The sequence below is a fragment of the Scyliorhinus torazame genome, chromosome 3 (genome assembly GCF_047496885.1).
Source record: "Scyliorhinus torazame isolate Kashiwa2021f chromosome 3, sScyTor2.1, whole genome shotgun sequence".
In the NCBI taxonomy this organism is placed as follows: Eukaryota; Metazoa; Chordata; class Chondrichthyes; order Carcharhiniformes; family Scyliorhinidae; genus Scyliorhinus; species Scyliorhinus torazame.
The window spans coordinates 34753734-34778208 of record NC_092709.1 but is presented as its reverse complement, the minus strand read 5'-3'; the positions used below and the strand labels follow the sequence as shown (position 1 = coordinate 34778208).

General features: G+C 46.6%; 1 long non-coding RNA gene across 1 annotated transcript in view; it reads left to right on the top strand.

Annotated features, from left to right (window-relative positions):
- The first annotated feature begins 3767 nt into the window (after positions 1–3767).
- The window catches only part of LOC140409479 (uncharacterized), a 36652-nt gene continuing 15944 nt past the window's right edge, over positions 3768–24475 (top strand). Inside the window, exons 1-2 of the long non-coding RNA XR_011940347.1 lie at positions 3768–3899; positions 21438–21561. This is a non-coding gene — a long non-coding RNA (uncharacterized lncRNA). The remainder of the gene's footprint in view (positions 3900–21437; positions 21562–24475) is intronic.

Sequence of the window (24475 nt, the reverse complement as noted above, 5' to 3'; positions counted from 1 at the left end):
AAAGGGTCGGATGGTGGGCATTCAATCATTAATCAGAAACGTTGGGGTTGGGGGTGTGGTGAATGTATAATTACTGATAATTCACCAGTGCACTGTGTAATGTTATTAACCCTGTGGGCTCCACCTATGGGCCATTGTGTGGCTTCACCCACAGGGGATATGTTGGGGCATGTCTAGGACCTCGCGCCCGCAGGCTCCAACACCTCTCCCACTACTGCATCCCCCACACTATGTCCCGTCCAACCTCCCAGGTTCAGCACCCCCACCCCTATATGGTTCCCGCGCTCCCTCCCACCCGCCGCACCGGTCCACAGGACTGAAGCTCCGGAAGAGCCGCTCCCGCAGTCCACGCCTGTGCCCACTCCGGACCCACTTCCACAGCCACCCGAAGCAGCTGCAACACCAGTGCTTTGGCGGTCGCAACGTACAGTCCGGGCACCGGACCGACTTAATCTATGAGCCCGTCACCCCCGCCGGACTTCATTTTTAAACAGGGGGTGAATGTGGTGAATGTATAATTACTGATAATTCACCAGTGCACTGTGTTATGTTATTAACCCTGTGGGCTCTACCTATGGGCCATTGTGTGGTTTCACCCACAGGGGATATGTTGGGGCATGTACGGGCTCCACCCATGGCTCCACCCCCTTTACAAGAAGTATAACAGCTGCTGGCCTGTGGGGCCGCCTTCAGTGTTGTACCGGTCACAGGCAGGCTCAGTTCTAAGCTGATTAAAACCACGGTTTACTTCTCCACGTGTCTTCGAGTGAATTGATAGTCGCACCGGGGGGGGGTTGTGGAGGTGGTTGGAGAAAGGGACTGGGGAGGGGAGTGCAGAGAGGAGATTCAGGATCAGCAGAGCCTCAGATTGTTTTTGTGACGTGCACACAACAAGAATACCTTTACTCACAATCTTGCGTGCGTAACAAGCACTCTGCCCAGTTGTTCCCCTAACTTTTATCGGTGTGCTACATATGCCATAAGTACCTATTTCTAGACAGCAATTAAACTGTCTTCTGTTTCAGGCAGGTCCTTAGGCCACCCAGCAGAAGGACCCAGAAGGCAGCAGAGCAGTATGTTGCAGTAAACAGCAGCCAGCAATTTTAACTCCAAAACTGCCCCATTCCCACTGCTCAGATGGAGTTTAAATTGATCCTTACGGATGTTACAAGTCTGGTGGTTTTGGCTTTTGAACAGGACAATTTCCAGAACTACAGATACACAAGTGCAAGGAACGTATTCTGCCAGTCACGAGGAATGTTGCCAGTAATGTTCCCTTTTAAATGTAACTGTCGTGCAAGACCATTTATTTCAATGCATGGCAATTGTTTTGCATGGCGGCACTCAAGCAGAATTAACACAAAAAGAGACCAGCACAGTATCTCCCTGGCTTGTTGTATTTTCACAGAAACATGGATTACCAGCCGTATGAATCCACATCCAAATAAAAATGAATTCCCACGTTCAAAGGGCCCAACAGCACAACTAGGGGTGCGTGCTGGGTGGGCGGGGGGGGGGGGGTGGCGGGCGAGGGGCAGGGGTGCCTCCCTCAGTAGCCCCCTTCTAACTTTGATACACACACACCCCACTCCCTTATGGTCTGGTCGCCATCATAAAACACAGGGGGGCAGAATATCCCACCCTTAGTTTTTGTTCCAATGCCACTAACTGGGAGAAAACCTCTTATTATTAGCACGATGTGTGCAAAGCTATTTGCCTCTGACATCTACTGTGGAAGCACAATGGGATGACATAAATATATAAAAAGGCAACCAATACAATAACCACGTAAAATAAGTAAATATATTGCTATTCGCTCACTAACATTTGAATTTCCAGCAACCATACAACTCAACTTTATTTCTTCAGTTGTATACCCTGTATTGAAATACAATGTATAAACATTGGAACTAGGAGCAGTAGTAGCCCCCTCGGCCCTTCGAGCCTGCTCTGCCATTCCAGAAGATCATGGTTGACCTGATTGTAACCTCCCGCCTATACCGGAAACCATTCACCCCCTTGTTTATCAAGAAATATCTACCTCCGTCTTAAAAGCATTGAAAGACTCTGCATCCACTGCCTTCTGAGGAAGGGAGTTCCCTGCCCCGTGCCCGACCACTCTGGGGTTCCAATGTACTCCGAGTCACACTGCCCCCCCCCTCCCCTCGCCCGGCGTGGCCATTATGTCTGGTTTCCCTTTTTGGAGACCAGTATTAATTCCTGCCGGTGTTCGGCCTCACCAGTGTGGACAGTAAATCCCAGGAGTCTCCAGCCTCGAATGGACTGCGCATATTTGAATGAGTTTAATGACTCATTTAAATATGCTGATCTGGATCGCTCCTAGCAAGGACGAGTTCCCAATTTCATCAGGCGTAGCGGGTCGGGTGCACCGCGCGTGAATTGGCGTCCGGCAAGGAACACATTTTTGGCCTCTCGCGTTATGCACCTGATGTAACGGGACCAGCACCGGGTGCAACACAGTGGGAAAATCATGCCCATAGTTTCACCAATATCCGATGCAACTGAAGCATAGCCTCCCTACTTTTACATTCAATTCCCCGTGCAATAAACTATAGCATTCTATTTGATTTCCTAATGACTTGCTTTTCCTGCAGAGACTTCTGTGATTCATGCACAAGGACAACGTTTTTCAAACTTTTTTAGCCGGGGCACACTTTTGCTAATCGGCCGACCTTCAGGACCCATGAAGGCCAAACCTTGCGACCCACGCCTGCCAACATTTGAGACACATGCCACATCATCTTCATCTTTGTGAGAACGGAAAATCCAACTTTGCACATGTAGGTTATCGTGAGGGGAAATAGCAGCAAAATGCTTATTTTACTCAGCACTGGATGCTCCTGGGAGATGCTGGCAGCCTCATCAGCTTTTGGCGCGTTTTTAATGTTCTGTCACAGGCCAGGACAGCAGCTTCGTCTTCATTTTGAGTCAACTGTAAGTTAATAACTCACTCTGGGTTTCAACCTCAAAAGGAATTTTTCACCCACCACTTCTCTTTCAAAATCTGAAACTTCTCCTCTCATTTGCCAGTCTTTTCCTGTATATTACATCGTTATTTGCATTGGCACAATTGACAAAACTATACCTCAGGAAATCATCTTTACACTGCTTTCTATCCGAGTTAAGTTTCATCTTTTTAGGCTGTTAATGAGAGGCCCTGGAGCTCTGTACAGAGCCAACACTAGAACTGCTTTGTCCTGCATGGATTATTATTTCCCCAGCCTAACGTCCTGTTGGACCAACACTCACTTTATTAGATTTTTCTTGTTTAAGTATCTATGGAAACTATACCTTCCATCTTCATAGTTCGAGCTAGCTTTCACTCATACTTTAATTTTCTCCTTATTAATTAATTTTGTCATTCTTTGCTGTTCTTTATATTCTGTTCAACCTTCTGACCTGCCACCCTTGTTTATGGTATGTAATTCCACATACACAACATATATATGATGATCAGTATAAGGAATAATGCCTAAGCTATGCCCACAGATGCAATTAAATTTATTGTTAAGTATGCTGCTACACTTGTGCACTGTAACATGCAATTTGGAACAGTTTGATAAACTGAAGGACATGACTTTTTAAGTTCCTACTTGCAGTGTCACATGGCACAGAAATAAAAAGAAATTGGTCCACAGGCACTTTGGCTTATTTAGCAACACCTCAAAAATTAGGTTTTTAGAATTAATTTAAGGGATGTGGGTGTCGCTGGCTAAGCCAGCATTTATTGCCCCTACCTCAGAGCCATTCAGAACATGGCGGTGAGCTGACTTGAACTACTGCAGTCCACGTAGTGTAGGTACAGTCATAGTGCTAGAATTCCAGGATTTTGACCCAGCGACAGTGAAGGAACAGCAATATATTTCCAAGTCAGCATGGTGAGTGACTTGGGGGGAACGTCCAGGTGGCAGTGTTCCCAGATATCCGCCGCCCTTGTCCTTCTAGATGGTAGCAGTCGTGGGTTTGGAAGGCACTGCCTAAGGAACCTTGGTATATTCCTGCAGTGCATCTTGCAGGTGGCACACACGGCTGCCACGGTGTGCCAGTGGTGGAGAGATTGAATGTTTGCGAAAGGGATAACAATCAAGAGGACTGCTTTGTCCTGGCTAGTTTCAAAATTCTTGAGAGTTTGCGGAGCAGCATTCATCCAGGCAGGTGAAGAGTATTCCATCACGCTCCTCACTTGAGCCTTCTGGATGGTGGACAGGCTTTGCAGAGTCAGTTACTTGCCGCTGGATTCCGAGCCTTTGTGTTTAAAATGGCATTTCTCCTATAAACCTGTCTCTTCCAGCCAGACAGACTTAAAAGGTGGTAACTCAACCAAAATAAAAGGAAGAAACAATGTGGTGGATGTTATCGCCTGAGTGGGAAGGAGGTCCAGTAAGTGGTTGGCCCACTGGGGAGCAACTGAGAGAGATTCAGTTGCAATTATTGGCCGGGCTTCATTAATGAAATGAAATGAAAATTGCTTATTGTCGCAAGTAGGCTTCAATGAAGTTACTGTGAAAAGCCCCTAGTCGTCACATTCAGGCGCCTGTTTGGGGAGACTGGTATGGGAACTGAACCGCGTTGCTGGCTTGCCTTGGTCGGCTTTCAAAGCCAGCAATTTAGCCCTGCGCTAAACAGCCCCTAGGATGTACCATCGGAGGAATTCCTGATCAGAATAAACAGGTGATCGGGAGAACGCAACTCTCCATCCATTAAAATAAAGTGGCTCGGAGGCTGCAAGATGGGCCCAAGGCACACGGAGGATCAGGAGCCCCTGGGTAAATAATGAGGGGTGGGAGGGCAGGAAGCCACTGTATACGGGGCCATTTCAACAGACCCAGCTACCAGGTTGTGTATGCCCTTCGATATCTCAGCTGTTACTCATCTTAGAGTCATAAAGGGTTAACTGCATGATTGTTTGTGCCGTTTCAGCACACATTCAATTCACAGTGTGAGAGCATGTGTGCTATAATTACTCCACACTCAGGGAGCCAGAGAAATGGTATCATCTGTAACAATCCCGTCCAGCACCTTTTTAAAGTGCTAAACGGCCACTTTAGTTTTGGAAATAGGATGTGACTCGTTTTAATTGTTGAAAACGAACATAAGAATGCAAAGCAAGTACCAATGGAGCACATGAGAGGCTGCGAGGCAGGCAATCAGGAAATACATTGCAGCTGGATTTTCAATCGCCCCCTGGGGGCAAGGTCAGGTGCGGCCGTGCTCTGAAAATAGCACAATCAAATGGTGTGTCGACGCCTCCAGGATGTGCCAGAATTTTTAAAGGGAGCACAGGGGAAAGGGGAGCTGGCAACTCGCACGCCTCCAATTAACTTACTGTTTAAGCTCGTTGATCAGCTTGTTAACAGGCTGGAGAGGGACAGAATAAATTAAACTGACAACGGGAAGAGTGAATGGCCTGCCACTTGTTAGGGCCCAGCTGTTGGGAGAACACAAGGAAGCCAGTATTGATTGTGGCAGATCATAGAGGCCTACAGCACAGAAAAGGCCTTTCAGCCCATCGCATCTGCACCAATCAAAAACAACCACCTAAGTATTCTAATCCCATTTTCCAGCACTTGGCCCATAGCCTTGTATGCCTTGGCATCACAAGTGCACATCTAAATACTTATTTGATGTTATGAGGGTCTCTGCCTCCATCACCCTCTCAGACAGTGAGTTACTGACTCCCATCACCCTCTGGGTGAAAAGGTTTTCTTGAGATCCCCTCTCAACCTCCTGCCCCTTACCTAAATCTATGACCCCCTGGTCATGGTCCCTCTACCAAGGGGGATACTTTATTACTTGATATCTAAAAAGATTGCTTTCTTCTTTGAGGTGGAGAGCTGACTTAACCTGAGGATCACCACACCTCGGGCAAGGTTGAGCAGGTAGGGCCTTCATGAATAACCTCAGCTGATATGGGAATTGAACCTGCACCACTTGTGCATTGCTCTGCAGCATGGATCAGCTGTCTAGCCAAGTGAGCTAAACCAGCCCGTTACTCTATCTATACCCCTCATATTTGTATTCATCTCAATCATGTTCCCCCTCAGTCCCCTCTGCTCCAAGGAAAGCAACCTATCCAATCTCCCACCATAGCTGAAACTCTTAAGCCCAGGCAACATCCAGATAAATTGCCTCTGCACCCTTTCCAGTGCTGTCACGTCCCTGCTATAATGTGGATTCCAGAACTGCACACAATACTCTAGCTGCGGCCTAATCAATGTTTCATACAGTTCCAGCATAGCCTAAATAAAAGCAAATTACTGTGAATGCTAGAATCTGAAACAAAAACAGTACTATTACAGCAAGACAGTGATGAAACTGGAGGCCAATTGCTTATGCTTCTAGGTCACTGACTGACACAGAGTGTAGATACGCTCAACATTCTTTGTTGAAACAAATCATAGACCGCTAGTAGCAATTATAAAGAAAAACTTGAATGCAATGTCACTGCGAATACAGAGAATGATGGTGAAACTCCAGAGATACGACTACAATCTCATTTATACTCCAGGAAAACATATCGTAGTCACTGACGCACTCTCACGAGCTACAGATATGGTGGAAGGATGATGCATGGATGAGGATGTCCAAGCACACATATATCTTGTGATGGAGATACTTCCAGTGCCCGATGCGAAATCAAAGTTGATCAAAGAAGAAACCAAGAAGGATGAAGTGCTACAAAGGTTCATAAAACATCTCAGGGAGAGATGGCCAAAAGGATCCTCTTCCAAATATCGCAACATTCAAGCAGCACTAAGTGCAGCCAATGGGTTTTTGCACAGGCAAAACAGGATTGTCATACCACAATCTCTAAGATCTATGATTCTACAGAAGATTCTTAAGGGACACTGAGACATTGAAAAATGCAAACAAAGAGCTAGAGACACGGTATACAGGCCAGGCATAAATAAAGACATTCAGATAATGGGAGAAAACTGTGCAACTTGTCAGAAGTTTCAGTGCAAGCAACAAAAAGAACCAATGTAACTGGGTGAAATAATAACGATTTCATGGCAGAAAGAGGGAATAGATTTTTTTCTATCCAGCAGGAAAAGAATACCTGTTAGTGATCGATTATTTCTCTAACTTTCTGGAAGTGGTACAACTATCCCTCTCGTTATCCAGGTGTGTTATCAAACATACCAAGGATATTTTTGTTTGTCATGGCATACCACAAGGTGTCATGAGCGACAATGGCCCATGTTGTAGCAGCCATGAATGAACATAGTTCGCACAGGGCCATGATTTCCAACACATCACATCTAGTCCTGTTTATCCGCAATCCAATGGGAAGGCTGAAAAAAGTGTTCATATTCTGAAGCAGCTTCTCAAAAAACAATGGACAGCGGGAAGATCTATATCTCGCGTTACTTAGCTATGGAGCAGCACCATTAATTAATGGGTTATCACCTTCACAACTGTTAATGAATTGACAGCTCCGAGCCACCTTACCATTTATTTACCAGGAGCCAGCCAATCAGAAACTCGTGAAGGAGCTCAAATTTCAAAAAAAGAGGCAGAAAAAATATTATGATAGATCTACAAGATGTCTGCAACCATTAGCAAAGAATGACACAGTCAGGATAGAAGCTCCTGATGGATGTTTGAAGTGTGCAAAGGTAATACAACCATCAGCTCCGCAGTCATACATCATCGTCATGGGTCAAGGGCAAGTTTTACGAAGAAACAGGAGAGCCTTGCTGAAGGTTCAGTAACCCATTGTTTCAGAACCACCAGATGATGTAGAGAGCAATCTCAGGACAACTTGAACAAACACTACCTCAACACATAAAAACAGGACAAGCTGAAGACGTGCAAAGCAGAAAGACATAACAAAAACCATCTTCAGAAACATCTGAATGCCACTCAAATTCACAAGTTCAACCAGTGCCTAGAAGGTCGACAAGGCACGGAAGAAAGCCAGACAGATTGAATTTGTGATGGACATTGAATATAATAATAATAATAACCTTTTATTGTCACAAGTATGAAGTTATTGTGAAAAGCCCCCAGTCGCCACATTCCGGCACCTGTTCGGGTAAGCTGGTTCGGGAATTAAGCCCACGCTGCTGGCCTTGTTCTTCACAAACCAGCTACCTAGCCCACTGAGAATATGTAAATAATTGAAATATTATGCCTATCATATGTATTGTGTATTGAATTTAAATAATGCATGTAAATATTGTTCCTTTCCAAAGGAAAGGGGAGGTAATGATATGCATAAGCAGTTATGTAAATATTAACAAATACGACCTCCAACCAGCAGGTGGCAGTAAAGAACAATTATGTGACACTGCAACCTTGCGGAGTCTGGAGATAGTCGTCGTAGTGGATAGTTGCATTTGTAGTAGCTCTTGGATAATTGTATAATAGTTAGTGGTTTTAGTAGTTTTCATATTGTTATCTGGCCCACGTAATTGTTAATCAATAAGCATTCAACTAGTCACGAACTAGACATTCTCTAGTGCATTAATTCCGCCTGGCCAAGCACCAGAACCTAACACCAGTCATGGCTGCCATTTGCTTTTTAAAATGCCCTCCATAGCTAGTTCTTGTCTCCTGCCTCCTGCCCGGGTTGTATCCATAACAGGTCTCTGAGCCAATTATGGGCTTTCCTTTACAATTCGTACCTCACTTAGTGCTGCCACGGTGTGGGGTTGGGATGACATGGGGGCCATCGGGTTCACCATTGAAAACCAACATTAATGAAGTCACTGATACACCAAGCATGGGCTGAGATGAATCTATGTGACAAACCCGGCTTGGGAGTACATCTGCACAGAGATGTCTAATCTGAGGAAAATGCAAGGGTAAATTATGAACAGCAAAATGCGTAATATAATTATGTATTTCAGCCAAAAGTGTCAAGTGGATGATCCACCTTGGTCTCCACTGGAAGGCCTCAGTATCTCAGATGCCAGTCTTCAGCCAATTCGATTCACGTGATATCAAGAAATGGTTGAAGACACTTGGATACTGCAAAGGTTATTCCAGCACAAGCCCTGAAGACTTGTGCTCCAGAACATGCCGCACCACTCTCCAAGCTGTTCCAGTACAGCTACAGCACTGGCATCTACCCAGCAATGTGGCAAATTGTCCAGGTATGTCCCATACACAAAAACAGGACCAATCAAACCCGGCCAATTACCGCCCCATCAGTAAATCAGTAAAGTGATGGAAGGGGTCATTAACAGTGCAATCAAGTGGAACTTGCTTAGCAATAACCTGCTCACTGACAATCAGTTTGGATTCCACCAGGGCCACTCAGTTCCTGACCTGATTACAGCCTTGGATCAAACATGGACAAAAGATTTGAACTGCAAAGGTGAGCTAAGAGTGACCGCCTCTGACATCAAGGCAGCATTTGACTGAGTGTGGCATTAAGGAGCCCTTAACTGTAGTAATTTAGATTCATGAATCTTGAATCAGTTAAGATTTTTGGCTTGTTTTATTGGGGACGGGCTGAATCGAAAGGTGTCATGGTGGCACAGTGGTTAGCACTGCTGCCTCACAGCTCCAGGGTCCCAGGATCAATTCTGGCCTCGGGTCACTGTCTGTGTGGAGTTTGCACTTTCTCCCCGTGTCTGCGTGGGTTTCTTCCGGGTGCTCCGGTTTCCTCCCACTGTCCAGAGATATGCAGGTTGGGTGGATTGGCCACGCTAAATTGCCCCTTAGTGTCCAAAAGATTAGGTGATGTTTCTGGGTTACGGGGATAGGGTGGAGGCGTGGACTTAAGTAGGGTGCTCTTACCAAGGGCCGGTGCAGACTCGATGGGCCGAATGGCATCCTTCCGCACTGTGAATTCTATGATGCTATGATTCTATGAATCAGGGGGCAAACTCTCCACCTGTTGGAGTCATATCTAGCACAAAGGAAGATGATTGTGCTCTATGGAGGTTGGTCCAGGACATCACTGCAGGAGTTTCTCAGGGTAGAATCCGAGGCCCAATCATCTTCAGCTGCTTCATCAATGATCTTCCTTCAAACATAAGGTCAGATGTGGGGTGGTCACTGATCATTGCACAATGTTCAGAACCATTTATGACTCCTCAGATACTGAAGCAGTCCATGTCCAATTGCAACAAGACCTGGACAAAATCCAGTCTGATGAGAGTCACTGTCTGACAAGTGGCAAGTTGTATTAATGCCATACAAGTGGCAGGCAATGACCATCTCTAAATAAGAGAGAATCTAACCATCACCCCTTGACATTCAATGGCATTACTATCACTGAATCCCCCACTATCAGCATCCTGGCGGTTACCCTTGACCAGAAACTGAACTGGACTAGCCATATAAATACTGTGGCTACAAGAAGAGATCTGGGACTAGTGATGTGTTAGGCAGGTAGGTTCGATCTGGACTGCACTCAATGCAGGGAAGCTAGAAACAGACGTCTATCACTGGAGAAGGTCCAACACTGTTTTATTCAACGATAGAACTGATATACATATTCAGCTGTGGGTCAACACTATACTGAACTGACTGGAGACCTTTTAGTAGCCTGACCAGACTCAGTAGCTACTGCATGGTGTTTGCACTTGCTAGCTCGTGGACTCTGATTGTCTCAGTGGCTGGGTCCTGAAAGAGTGGGAAACCTAGTGCCCTCTAGCTTTGTAGTGGTAGTGTTCTGTCTGGTGATTGGCTGCACTGTGCTGTGTGCTTACTGGTCATCCTGTGTGTCAATCACTGCCTGTCTGCATCTCATTATATACATGAGTGGATATAATGACAACTAGGACTCCTGCAGTGAGTAACTCACTGCCTGACTTCCCAAATCTGTCCACAATCAACAAGTCAGGAATGCGTTGGAATACTCTCCCTTTGCCTGGATGAGTGCAGCTCCAACAGTACTTAACAAGCTTGACACAATCCAGGACAAAATAGCCCACAAACATTCAGTCCCTCCGCTACCGATGAACAGTGGCAGCCATGTGTACCATCGACAAACTGCACTGCAGGAACTCACCAAGGCTCCTTAGGCGGCGCCTCCCAAATCCACAACCAGTACCATGGAGAAGGACATGGGTGGCAAACACATGAGAACCCCACCACCTGGAACTTCCCTCCAAGTTCACTCACCATCCTGACTTGGAAATCTACTGCGGCTCCTTCACTGTCGCTGGGTCAAAATCCTGGAACTCCCTCTCTAACAGCACTGTGTGTGTACCTACACCACATGGACTGCAGCGTTTGAAGAAGGCAGCTCACCACTGCCTTCTCAAAGGCAATTAGGGATGGGCAATGAATGCTGGCCTCGCCTGCAATGCACACATCCCGTAAATGAGCTTTAAAAATATATGTTGGCACAAAGAAAGTCAATATTTCTCCATTACTGTCTGGCTAATTTACAAGAATGGAAAAATAACAAACAGGAAGAGATACAATGCTTAAGTAATTGTGTAAATAGAAAGGGAATCAATTGCATTGATATAGTATATATAGTATATCAGTGGTTTTGGTGGAGGGAGGCCTCCCCTGTTTTACTTTAAATGATACCATGGGACCTTTTGCATCCATCTAAGATGAGGCCTGAAGCAGTATACTGATGTGTCAGCTTAGATTATGTGCTGAATTCTCCAGAGTGGTACTTGAAACCAAAACCTTTCAACTCACAAAACAGTGCTACCACTGAGTGCTAGTGTTCCTGTTAGAAAAGTATACAAATAAGGCAGACTGACAGTGACTCTCATCAGATTCAATGTTCTATATGTTTTACCTAACATGGATTAAAGCTGAATAGCGTCTTGCCTTGTGTTCAAAAGAACTTGGGCAGATTGAAGTACATGCATAAGACACAGAGATCTGGACGGGAACTGAATCAAAAGTCAATATGGAAGCCAACGTGAAGAATACGTAAGCCACCAGATCACTTAAGGGAATAAGTGACAGCATTGAACCTGAGTAGATATATAACGTAGGTTGCAATTCATATTGCAGGCTGGAAATAAACAACAGGAACACCATTGGGAGTGTGGAAGTCAGTGGGGATCATGGTAAGTAAAGTTATATTTATGTCATATAATACTCTCCAACTGAGGAACAGGAGCTCAAGCTGATCAATATCACAGAGAATATTTCATTGACATTTTCTGACATTTGCCTTCCATTTTTTTTTATAGAAATGGGGGAATAGAGCCATAAAACAGAAAGTGTCTCTGAGGAAACCCACAGATCATCCTGCATCAAAAACCATCCATAACCTCAAACTGCACATACAGATGCTGAAGATCATAAAGTAGGAAGATTGCCCTCAGCTCAGGGTTCCTGTCAAACTTTTATTGCTTTTTCTACTCATTCTATTCTCTCGTTTACTCACTGCAACAAACACATACTGAAGCACTTAACCGAGTCAGTCTTCCACTTAACCTTTCTTCGTTTTCTCTGATTGTCAAAGAAATCTGAAACAGGCCTCAGGGCCACCAAGAACACCCGCACGTCACTTACTTCATTCATCCCAAATACCATGCCAGCGCATCAGTTCCTGAGGGATTTACGAAGTGACCTAAAGGGGAATGGACCTTGTGAGGCTTATAGCACAAAAGAGAAGGGGATGGCAGCAGGAAGTAAGATGGTAGCCTACTTCCTAGAGGTTACAGCTGATGAGTGGGGAGATCTGATCGCATGGGACCTGTTTTTAAAAGGGCTGCATGGTAGCACAGGGGGTAGCACTGTTGCTTCACAGCTCCAGGCTCTCAGGTTCGATCCACGGCTTGGGTCACTGCCTGTGCGGAATCTGCACGTTCTCCCCGCGTCTGTGTGGGTTTCCTTCGAGTGCTCCTGTTTCTTCCCACAAGCCCTGAATGACATGCTGTTGGGTAATTTGGACATTCTAAATTCTCCCTCTGTGTACCCGAACAGGCGCCGGAATGTGGCGACTAGGGGCTTTTCACAGTGACTTCATTGCAGTGTTAATGTGAGCCTACTTGTGACAATAAAGATTATTATGAAAAAGGAGTGTGTTTTTAAACGTGCGTTAATGCAAGACTGTGGACTAAGAATTCTAGAATTTACAGTGCAGAAGGAGGCCATTCGGCTCATCGAATCTGTACCGGACCTTGGAAAGAGCACCCCACCTAAGCCCACACCCCCACCCTATCCCCGTAACCGAGTAACATCACCTTTTTAAAAATAAATTGAGAGTACTCAATTCATTTTTTGCAATTAAGGGGCAATTTAGCATGGCCAATCCACATGGCCTGCACATCTTTGGGTTGTGGAGGTGAAACCCACGCAAACATGAGGAAAATGTGCAAACAGGGGCGACAACACTCTTGACCACTGCTACTCAAAATCAAGGGTGCCTACCGTTCCATCCGCCGACCGCATTTCGGAAAATCAGACCATAAGACGGTGCTCCTTCTCCCAGCATACAAGCAGAAACTCAAGCGGGAGAATCCAGCTAAGAAGGTCATGCAGTGCTGGTCTAAGGAAACAGAAGAGCTCCTACGTGACTGCTTAGAGACAGTGGACTGGTCCATATTTAAGAACCAACTGAAATGAGTATGCCACCACCGTCACAGACTTCATCAGCAAATGTGTGGATGACTGCATGCCAAAGAAAGCAGTACGTACATTCCCCAACTGGAAACCATGGCTCAGTCGTGAGATTGACTCCCTACTGAAGGACAGATCTGAGGCGTTCAAGTCAGAAGACCCTGACCTATACAAGAAATCCAGGTACGACCTCCGCAAAGCCATCCAAGAGGCCAAGAGAGAATATCAAACCAAACTAGAGTCACAGACAGGCTCTCAGCGGTTGTGCCAAGGACGAAACAACATAACGGACTACAAAGCGAAGCTGAGCAGTATCTCCGGCAGCAGCGCACCGCTCCCCGATGAACTCAATGCATTCTATGCTCGGTTTGAGCAGGAAACCAACAATCTGCTGTCGAGTGCCCCAGCAGCCCATAACTCACCCATACCCACCATCACAGCTTCTGAAGTCAGATCGGCCTTCCTGAAAGTGAACCCTCGAAAGGCGATGGGCCCGGACGGGATCCCTGGTCATGCACTCAGAGCCTGCACGGACCAACTGGCAGATGTGTTCGCGGACATCTTTAACCTGTCCCTACTCCACTCCGAGGTCCCCACCTGCTTCAAGAAGACCATCATCATACCGGTGGTCTTGATGGTGCCTCAATGACTACCATCCAGTGGCCCTGACTTCAGTCGTAATGAAGTGCTTCGCGAGGTTGGTCATGAAGCGCATCACCTCCATACTCCCAGAACGCCTTGATCGACTGCAATTCGCATACCGCTGCAACCGGTCCACAGCAGACGCCATTTCCCTGGCCCTACACTCATCCCTAGAGCATCTCAACAACAAGGACGCCTACATCAGACTCCTATTTATTGACTACAGCTCCGCCTTCAACATCATCATCCCAGCCAAGCTCATATCAAAGCTCCAAAACCTAGGACTTGGCTCCTCATTCTCCAACTGGATTCTCGACTTTCTGACCCACAGATCACAATCAGTAAGAACAAACAACAACACCTCCTCCACAATAGTCCTCAATACCGGGGCCCCGCAAGACTGCGTACTTAGCCCCCTACTCTACTCCCTGTACACACACGACTGCGTGGCAAAATTTGGTTCCAACTCCATCTATAAGTTTGCTGACGATACGACCATAGCGGACCTGATCTCGAATAATGAGTCAGAATACAGGAGGGAGATAAAGAACCTAGTGGAGTGGTGCAGCGACAACAATCCCTCCCTCAAAACTAGGGAGCGAAACTAAAGAGCTGGTCATTGACTTCAGGAAGCACAGTACTGTACACACCCCTGTCAGCATCAACGGGGCTGAGGTGGAGATGGTTAGCAGTTTCAAATTCCTAGGGGTACACATCTCCAAAAATCTGTCCTGGTCCACCCACGACGACGCTACCGCCAAGAAAGCACAACAGCGCCTATACTTCCTCAGGAAATTAAGGAAATTTGGCATGTCCACATTAACTCTTACCAACTTTTACAGATGCACCATAGAAGAATCCTATCTGGCTGCATCACAGCCTGGTATGACAACTGCTCGGCCCAGGACCCCAAGAAACTTCAGAGAGTCGTAAACACCGCCCAGTCCATCACACAAACCTGCCTCCCATCCATTGATTCCATCTACACCTCCCGCTGCCTGGGGAAAGCGGGCAGCATAATCAAAGACCCCTCCCACCTGGCTTACTCACTCTTCCAACTTCTTCCATCAGGCAGGAGATACAGAAGTCTGAGAACACACACGAACAGACTCAAAAACAGCTTCTTCCCCGCTGTTACCAGACTCCTAAATGACCGTCTTATGGGCTGACCTCATTAACACTACACCCTTGTATGCTTCATCCGATGCCTTAAGACAAACTTAAAGGCTCTGTGCCTTAATGCACGGAGCAGTTGCAATAAAGTGGATGAACTAATCGCGCAGATAGATATAAATGGGTATGATATAATTAGGATTACGGAGACATGGCTGCAGGGTGAACAGGGATGGGAACTGAATGTACCAGGGTTTTCAGTATTTAGGAAGGACAGGCATAAAAGAAAAGGTGGTGGTGTGGCACTGCTGGTTAAAGAGGAAATTAACACAATAGTGAGAAAGGATATTAGCTCTGACAATGTGGAATCTGTATGAGTAGAGTTGAGAAATACCAAGGGACAAAAAACATTAGTGGGTGTCATATATAGACCCCCAAACTGCACTGGTGAGGTTGAGAATGGCATTAAACAAGAAATTAGAGATGCATGTAATAAGGGAATATCGGTGATCATGGGTGATTTGAATCTTCACATAGATTGGGCAAATCAAATTAGCCACAATGCCGTAGAGGAGAAATTCCTGGAGTGTATACTGGATGGTTTTCTTGACCAATATGTGGAGGTACCAACTAAAGAGCAAGCCATCTTAGACTGGGTACTGTGTAATGAGAAGGGAATCATTGGCAATCTGGCTGTACGAGACCCATTGGGGATGAACGACCATAACATGATAGAATTTTTTATCAAGATGGAGAGTGAAGCAGTTGATTCGGAGACTAGGGTGCTGAATCTTAATAAAGGGAACTATGAGGATATGAGGCGTGAGTTGGCCTTGATAGATTGGGGAGAGTTACTTAAAGGGATGACAGTGGGTAGACAATGGCAAACATTCAAGGAACGCATGGAGGAACTACAGCAACTGTTCACTCATGTCTGGCACAAAAGCAAAGGGGCTAAGAGGGCCAATCCATGGTTTACAAAAGAAATTAGAAATAGTATCTGATACAAGGAAGAAGCGTACAGATTGGCCAAGAAAAATAATAGTTCTGAGGATTGGGAGCAGTTTAGAATTCAGCAAAGAAGGACGAAGGGATTGATTAAGAAGGGGAAAGTACAGTACGAAGGGAAGCTTGCAGGGAACATAAAGACTGACACAGAGTTTCTACAGATATGTGAAGACAAAGAGATTGTTAACGAGAAAAGTAGGCCTCCTACAGACAGAAACAGGGGAATGCATAATAAGGGAAAAGAAATGGCTGAGCAATTGAATATATACTTTGGTTCTGCCTTCACAAATGAGGACACAAATCAGATCCCAGAAATGTTGGAGAATGAAAGGTTTAGTGAGAGGGAAGAACTGAGGGAGATCAACATTAGTAGAGAAACGGTGCTGGGAAAACTGATGAGATTGAAGGCGGATAAATCCCCAGGGCCTGAGAATCTGCATCCCAGAGTGTTTAAGGAGTTGGCTCTGGAAATAGTGGATGCATTGGTGGTCATCTTCTGGGATTCTATAGACTCTGGAGCTGTCCCTGCAGATTGGAGGGTAGCTCACATCACCCCGATATTCAAAAAGGGAGGTAGAGAGAAAGCAGGGAATTATAGATCAGTAAGCCTAACATCGGTAGTGAGGAAAATGCTTGAATCCATTTTCAAGGACTTTATAGCGTAACATTTAGAAAGCAGCGGCAAGCTCAGTCAGGGTCAGCATGGATTTATGAAGGGAAAATCATGCTTGACAAATCTGTTGGGATTCTTTGAAGAGGTAACCAGTACAGTCAACAAGGGGGAGCCAGTCGATGTGGTATATTTGGACCTTCAGAAGGCGTTTGACAAAGTCCCGCATAAGAGATTATTGTGCAAAATTAAAGCACATGGGATTGGGGGAAATATATTGAGGTGGATAGAAAACTGGTTGGCAGAGAGGAAACAAAGAGTAGGGATTAATGGGTCCTTTTAAAATTGGCAGGCAGTAACCAGTGGGGCACCACAGGGATCGGTGCTGGAACCCCAGCTATTCACAATATATATTAATGACTTGGATGGGGGAACAAAATGTAACATCTCAAAGTTTGCAGATGATATCAAATTAGGTGGGAGGGTGAATTGTGATGAGGATGCAGGGACCCTACAGCAAGATCTGGACAGGTTGGGCGAGTGGGCAAACTAATGGCAGATGCAGTATAATTTGGATAGGTGTGAGGTTATTCATTTTGGAAGCAAAAACAGGAAGGCAGATTACTACCTGAATGGTTGTAAATTGGGAGAGGGGAGTGTACAGCGGGACCTGGGTGTCCTTGTGCACCATTCGCTGAAGGTAAGCATGCAGGTGCAGCAGGCGGTAAAGAAGGCTAATGGTATGTTGGCCTTCATTGCAAGAGGTTTCGAGTATAGAAGCAGGGATGTGTTGCTGCAATTGTACAGGGCTTTGGTGAGGCCACACTTGGAGTATTGTGTGCAGTTTTGGTCTCCTTCTCTGAGGAAGGATGTTCTTGCTCTCGAGGGAGTGCAGCGAAGGTTTACCAGACTGATTCCAGGGATAGCGGGACTGTCACATGAGGAGAGATTTATGAGGTTGGGATTGTTCTCGCTGGAGTTCAGAAGAATGAGGGGGGATCTCATGGAGATTTATAAAATTCTAACAGGACTAGACAGGGGAGATGCAGGGAAGATGTTACCAATGATGGGTGTGTCCAGAACCAGGGATCACAGCCTGAGGATTCAGGGTAAACCATTTCGGACAGAGATAAGGAGACATTTCTTCACACAAAGAGTGGTGAGCCTGTGGAATTCATTACCAAAGGAAGTAGTTGATGCTAAAACCTTGAATATATTCAAGAGGCGGCTGGATATAGCACTTGGGGAGAATGGGATCAAAGGTTATGGGAAGAAAGCAGGATTAGGCTATTGAGTTGGATGATCAGCCATGATCGTGATGACTGCCGGAGCAGGCTCGAAGGGATAAAAAGGCCTCCTCCTGCTCCTATCTTCTATGTAGCTATGTATCTATGTCGGTGCTTATGTAGTTACATTGTGTACCTTGTGTTGCCCTATTATGTATTTACTTTTATTTCCTTTTCTTTTCATGTACTTAATGATCTGTTGAGCTGCTCGCAGAAAAATACTTTTCACTGTACCTCAGTACACGTGACAATAAACAAATCCAATCCAATCCAATCCAAACTCCACACAGCCAGTGAGCCAGGGCCGGGATCAAACCTGGGACCTTGGCGCTAACCACTGTGCCACCGTGCTGCCCCAGTAACCCCACCTAACCTTTTTGGACGCTAAGGGCAATTTATCAAGGCCAATCCACCTGACCTGTACATCTTAGGACTGTGGGAGGAAAACGGAGTGCCCGGAAGAAACCCACGCAGACACGGAGAGGACGTGCAGACACCGCACAGACAGTGACCCAAGCCGAGAATCGAACCTGGGACCCGGGAGCTGTGAAGCAACTGTGCTAACCGCTGTGCTACCGTGCCGCCCTTCTGTGCGAGCAATGTATCAAAATGGTAGCTCATGTGGATAATTCCATAATCACACACGTGTGCAGCTTTGCAGGACGGATTTGCCCCATTGCAATGCAATATGAAGCACATGGCAATTCCAAGAATACATACATATGGCAGAGGAGCTGACACCAGTTGTTGCATCTGCGGTGCATGCTCAGACTACCCCTGAACAGGCTTGGGGGATCCAATGAGAGAACTGTGAGTTAGACATTTGCTGATCTTATTGGCAGCATCAGATCTGCTGTCATAGCAATCAGCGGCCAAGATGTGGCAATGCTAATCAATAGGAGCCCGACACCACGTCAGCGTCTCTCAAGGTGGCAGCACAGCTAGACCTCCATCAACCAATCTAAATGCCCATACTTAGAACAAATAACATCGAATACATGCCATCTATGTAGTTGTAGAAGCGTTAGAGATGAAAAGTAGCCAATTTCAGACCCAAGACTGGGGTGGCTTCGACGGGAATTCCCATTGACAGCAGAGAATCCCGGCACCAGCGAACGGCGCACTGCCTCCTGCCGCTGAGAAACACACAGCTGGGAGGCCAGGGAATCCTGCCCCTGATGTTGCGTGATCTTAATTTTATGTTCCGTTGGAGTACTGGTCACTGTATCTTTGGTATTCCTCTGCGATCCATGGCTGAGAGTGTAGCAAGTGCTCAAGTTCTTCCACATAGCCCAACTTACAATATTTCTTCCCAAAAATAATGGAGGCATTGTGGATTGCCTTAAAAATGTGTGTGCCTTCCTTGGGAATTAGGTATTGGTAGTGGACTTGTTTACTTACTGCACATTGAGCAAAGCTCTTGCAATGCATTGTACTCGTGGACCCAAAAAACATTTTGGATGCAATCTGTGACTCTTGATCCATTTGGGAGATCATCAGTGCAGCTGAAAAGCGCTCCCCCTTACTGTTCTTATTACGCTGAATAACATTGTTGGCATTGCAGCATGAGGTATCTATCGCCTCAGTGATGGATGTGTGTGCACCGCATTGTTTGACACTGCACACACTAGTGCTTGCTTAGAATAATTCAAGGCATAACATCTCAGGGAAGTACTGATATATGATTGAATCATCAGATTTTTGTTCAGCAGGTGGCTCAACTCAGTCTCAGCACCTTTCCTTCGAGACCTTGAGGCATAGCATCTCCAACATTTTCAGAGTAGTTCCATGAGGGGCATGTACCCCAAGTGACAGAAGCTAAGCATGCACCTTCTGTGCCAGTGTAAATGCTGTCTTCTACCGTCCCTTTACCAGCTCTTCAGCCAATGACCCTATAAGAAGGCCAGCATTTTTATTTTGACACTCACGACACAGAATTGGACAATGATGTTGGCACCGGTTGGCAATTGTCGCATCTTTACAGCAGAAGGCTGTGGAGGCCAAATCACTGAGTGTCTTTAAAACAGAGATAGATAGGTTTTTGATCTATAAGGGGATCAGGGGTTATGGGGAGAAGGCTGGAGAATGGGGATGAGAAAAATATCGGCCATGATTGAATGGAGGAGCAGACGCGATGGGCCGAGTGGCTTAATTCTGCTCCTATGTCTTATGGTCTTATGGTCTTATCTTCCCAATTTACTACTTGCATGATTTTTTAGACATCATTTCCCAGCATTCACTTCAAACATGCCAAGCTGTGGAACGTAAAAGATGAAAGCTTCCTTTTATCTTTCTTCAACAGTATCAAAGTATTTACTGACATGTCCTCCTAACGTTCCATGATCAAAAACAACTCGCAGAGCCGGCTGCAGGTGCTAGTTCAGCATTCTCAGTACTTGCAAAATGATTAACTGGAAGATTATGCAAACTAGATTGAAATAGCAATTAAGTCAGTACGAAAAAGCTCAACAGCACAACCACATGGTGACGAATTAGTCCTAAATAGCCGCTTTATATCTGGTGTACCCCACGATAAATCAGGTCCCAAGAAATGACTCACCTGTGACAAATACAAAATGCACACGCTAAAAGCAGAGAGCTGAGTAATTAGCACATCATCAGTACTAAAGGTCACTGGAGTCTAATCATCATTTGTTACCCACTTAATTTTTCCAGTGCTTTCAATTTTTTATGCACAGCGTTTTAAATTAGACTGGAGATCACTATGATATAGGGATTTGTAGCATAAATCAAATGGAAAGTTTAGTTGCACTACAGCACTCAGGGAGTCTGACCTGAGAGGAATAGATGGTTATTCTTTGGGACATCAATCAATAGATGAGATACATTGGCTAAAGCAACCAGGGTATATTTATTTATTTATTGCCACTGTCGGCTGTCTCAATACTTGTTCTGCTGTCTCCTTCAGTTTGTGACTCTCAGCACTGAAAATCAATAGAGTGACTAAGTGGGAAGTGCTCTTGGAATCAGTCACGCATTATAGTGTTTGATTATGTATTTGCCACCTAACCTTGAAAGCTTGATCTGCTATATCGAACACCTCCTTCTAAGATCACTGTCTGCCCTGCCTACCTGCTTAAACATCCCCCCCTCGCCCCCAATCTGCCAAGCTAATGGGGGTCATTTGTTGTTGCGAGTACAAGTATGTTCTTCAATCTTTGTTTCAAACGCCCAGCCATCCATTGAATGCCAGGACTCTGTTCCTATCGACATCTGAATCATAGTTCTTTTGAACACAGGTATCTGGATTTTCAAGTGGGGCCGTGAACCCAATGTCTGGATAAAGGCCCTGAAGTCGTGACGTGACAGGTGTTCGCGGAGGGACTGGGTGAAAGAGAGGACCTGCAGGGGCTGGACCATATGGTAAGGGAAGGGGTTGGGGAATGGGGGAAACAGGAGCATGCCCAATGTCATAAGGAGGCTTCTGATGGAGGCATTTCCATCCCCACTTCCTGCCCAAGGCCTGAACAGGGTTCATTTTCAGCAATCCCCACCCCACCCCACCCCCAAACTCCTCCCACCCCCAGCCTGAAATTTGAGGATGAGCAGGAAACGGTCTTTAAAGTGGTCTTTAAAGTGGTAAATAATCAGTCACTTATGGGCACAACTGGGGCAAGGGAGGACAGGCTGGCCTCGGACTCAACCATCCAAGCATAAAAATATGGAGGGGTTGGGGCAGGGGGGCTCCGTTGCAAGGCCATCCGATAAATCCTGCGGTCACCCTGGATTCCTGAGATCTATACCCTTGGGTTCCTTTATTGGCTCCCTTCATACGTCCCCACGCCCATCTCCACTCCTGCTGCACAGTGCGGAACAAGGGAGCTGGGTTTTTCGTCAGCCATGTCCAGCTCCTTTGGTTATTGGTGTCTGTGCCTCACACCTTGTTAAGCCCCCTGTCTAATTAGACACATCCTCCTTCGTGGATGGATCTAACCTGGCGCTTGAATGGGCATGTTGCCATATTGCAGTCCATGAATCAGGCAGAAGGAATGGATTCTCTGGAGGTTCCAAGTCACTATCAGATCCTTTATTCACTGCAGTGTTAATGTAAGCCTATTGTGACAATAAAGATTATTATTATTATTCATGTATTTGACCAGAACCTGTAAGGGTTACTATGGATATTCATTTCAAAAGGAAGTCTTCTTTACCATGATTCAAAGGCTGTGAAATGATTGAGGTCTTTCAATTAACTAGAACCTCTGAAGACATTCACGGTTCCTAGTATGGAAGGTGATCCTTCGCATGACCAATCTGAACCTGGCAGCTCTCCTGAAACTCCTCCATCCACGAGAAGTGTTTAAGTTCTGGAGAACTGCCCTTTCATCTTGACCTAAGAGCCTGATGGTTGATATTCCATCAAACTTGACAGTTCTCTGCTGCTAATTAATGGAAACAATTTCCTTCGTAATGATAACAAAGATATCGAAAGGCTGGTATTTAATTCCAAAGTTAATTTCAGATGCTGCTCTGGAGGAGTGCTTCCAATGGGCAGAGGGAATGTCAGTAGTTTGGGGTTAAATTCTCCACCTTGCATCACCGCAAACGTGAACTGCGATCGGGCGGAGAATCAGGCGGCCGTCCAAAATTGAGGTCCGCGCCAGGCGCTGAATTGGATGCCATGCTCCGGTCCTTCCCTGGTGGCGATAACAAGGTTCATGCCCCACACCGGCAGCAGCATGCAAAACGTGCATTTGCATTCATTTAAATGTCATTAACAGGTTTGACCCACTATGCTCTGGGCCACCGTGATGCTCCGGACCTCTCAGGTGGAAGTCACGGGGGCGCGGTTTACTACAGGTACTTACAAGTGGGGACTGGGCATCATGGCTGATGAGGGGGAGACAGAAGGTACAGAAAGTTTGCAGAAATATTTAAAATTGTACCGCTTGTTGGGGGTGGCTGACAGGGTGGAGGGTGTCGCAGGGATCGACTTGCTGACAGCTCTGTGGATGCGGGTGCCCCCTCGAGATCGGGGTGGCCTGGCTCAGACCACCATGGCTGCAGCATTTGTTTTAAATGTACCCATGTTACAGGCCCCTAGCTGCTCACCCTGCTGGCTGCTCACTGTGCCCTGTAAATGGTCACAGAGCCTCTGGTCATTTGGGAGCCCACCCAGGCCACCACTCTGGAAACCCTCAGACCCCAGCTGATCCATCTATGGTATGGGCGTGGCCAAGCTCAATCAGCTGCCACTCCCTCAGTTCACTCATCAGAATCTCAGCCTCACTGCAGGGATAGCAGGGGAATAGCAGCGCTTTTGGCACCTCCGGGGCACACTGCCCCTCTCAGGAGGTGCAGGTGAATGCAGCGCTGAGACGTCGGTGTCATCCCTGGACTGATCCTCCAGGGTGTGCTGGGGTTGTGGCGGAGGGGTGGAAGGGGGGGGGGCCGTACCCCAGGGGGGTCGGCTTGGCCTGTTAGTGATCTTGCGATGCAAGACAAATGATAAGACACATGGTGAGATCTTGGGAAGGAGTGGTCTGGGGAGAGGGGTGACTCACTTGCTATAGGAACATTATTTTGCATTAGGGGGTCACTTCGTTGTTACACGTCAACCTTTGCCTCTGAGATAGCTCTCTCCTTCACCTCCCTGGATAAGGCCGTCACCCTCTGCTTGACTGTAATGAGAACCCAGATCTGGGTCTCCCCATCCGGTCTTTTCCTATTGCTTTTGTTATGGGCCGTCTTTTCCCAGGGAACTCACAAAGGATATGGTGAGGTGCATGGAGGCGAGTTACACGGGCGGGGGCTGGGGTGGGGGTGGGGGGGTGGGGGGGGGGGGGGTGGGGGGGGGGGGTCTGCTGCTGGTGACATGTGTGTGCAAGGCACCTGGCCAGGGAGGGCAATACAGGCGTTGGGGTTTGGTGCAAGGTGGGAAGTGAGGGAGATGCTCACTGTGCCCTGTAAATGGTCACAGAGCCTCTAGTCATTTGGGAGCCCACCCAGCGCAAGGTGGGAGCGTGAGAGACTCACGTTTGGTATGTTGCCTCCCAGGTGCAAGGGTACGTGACGTCTCGGATCGTGTTTTCCGGGTCCTTAGGGGGGAGGCGGAGCAGCCCCAAGTCGTGGTCCACATTGGCACTAACGACATAGGTAGGAAAGGGAACAAGGATGTCAGGCAGGCTTTCAGGGAGCTAGGATGGAAGCTCAGAACTAGAACAAACAGAGTTGTTATCTCTGGGTTGTTGCCCGTGCCACGTGATAGTGAGATGAGGAATAGGGAGAGAGAGCATTTAAACACGTGGCTACAGGGATGGTGCAGGCGGGAGGGATT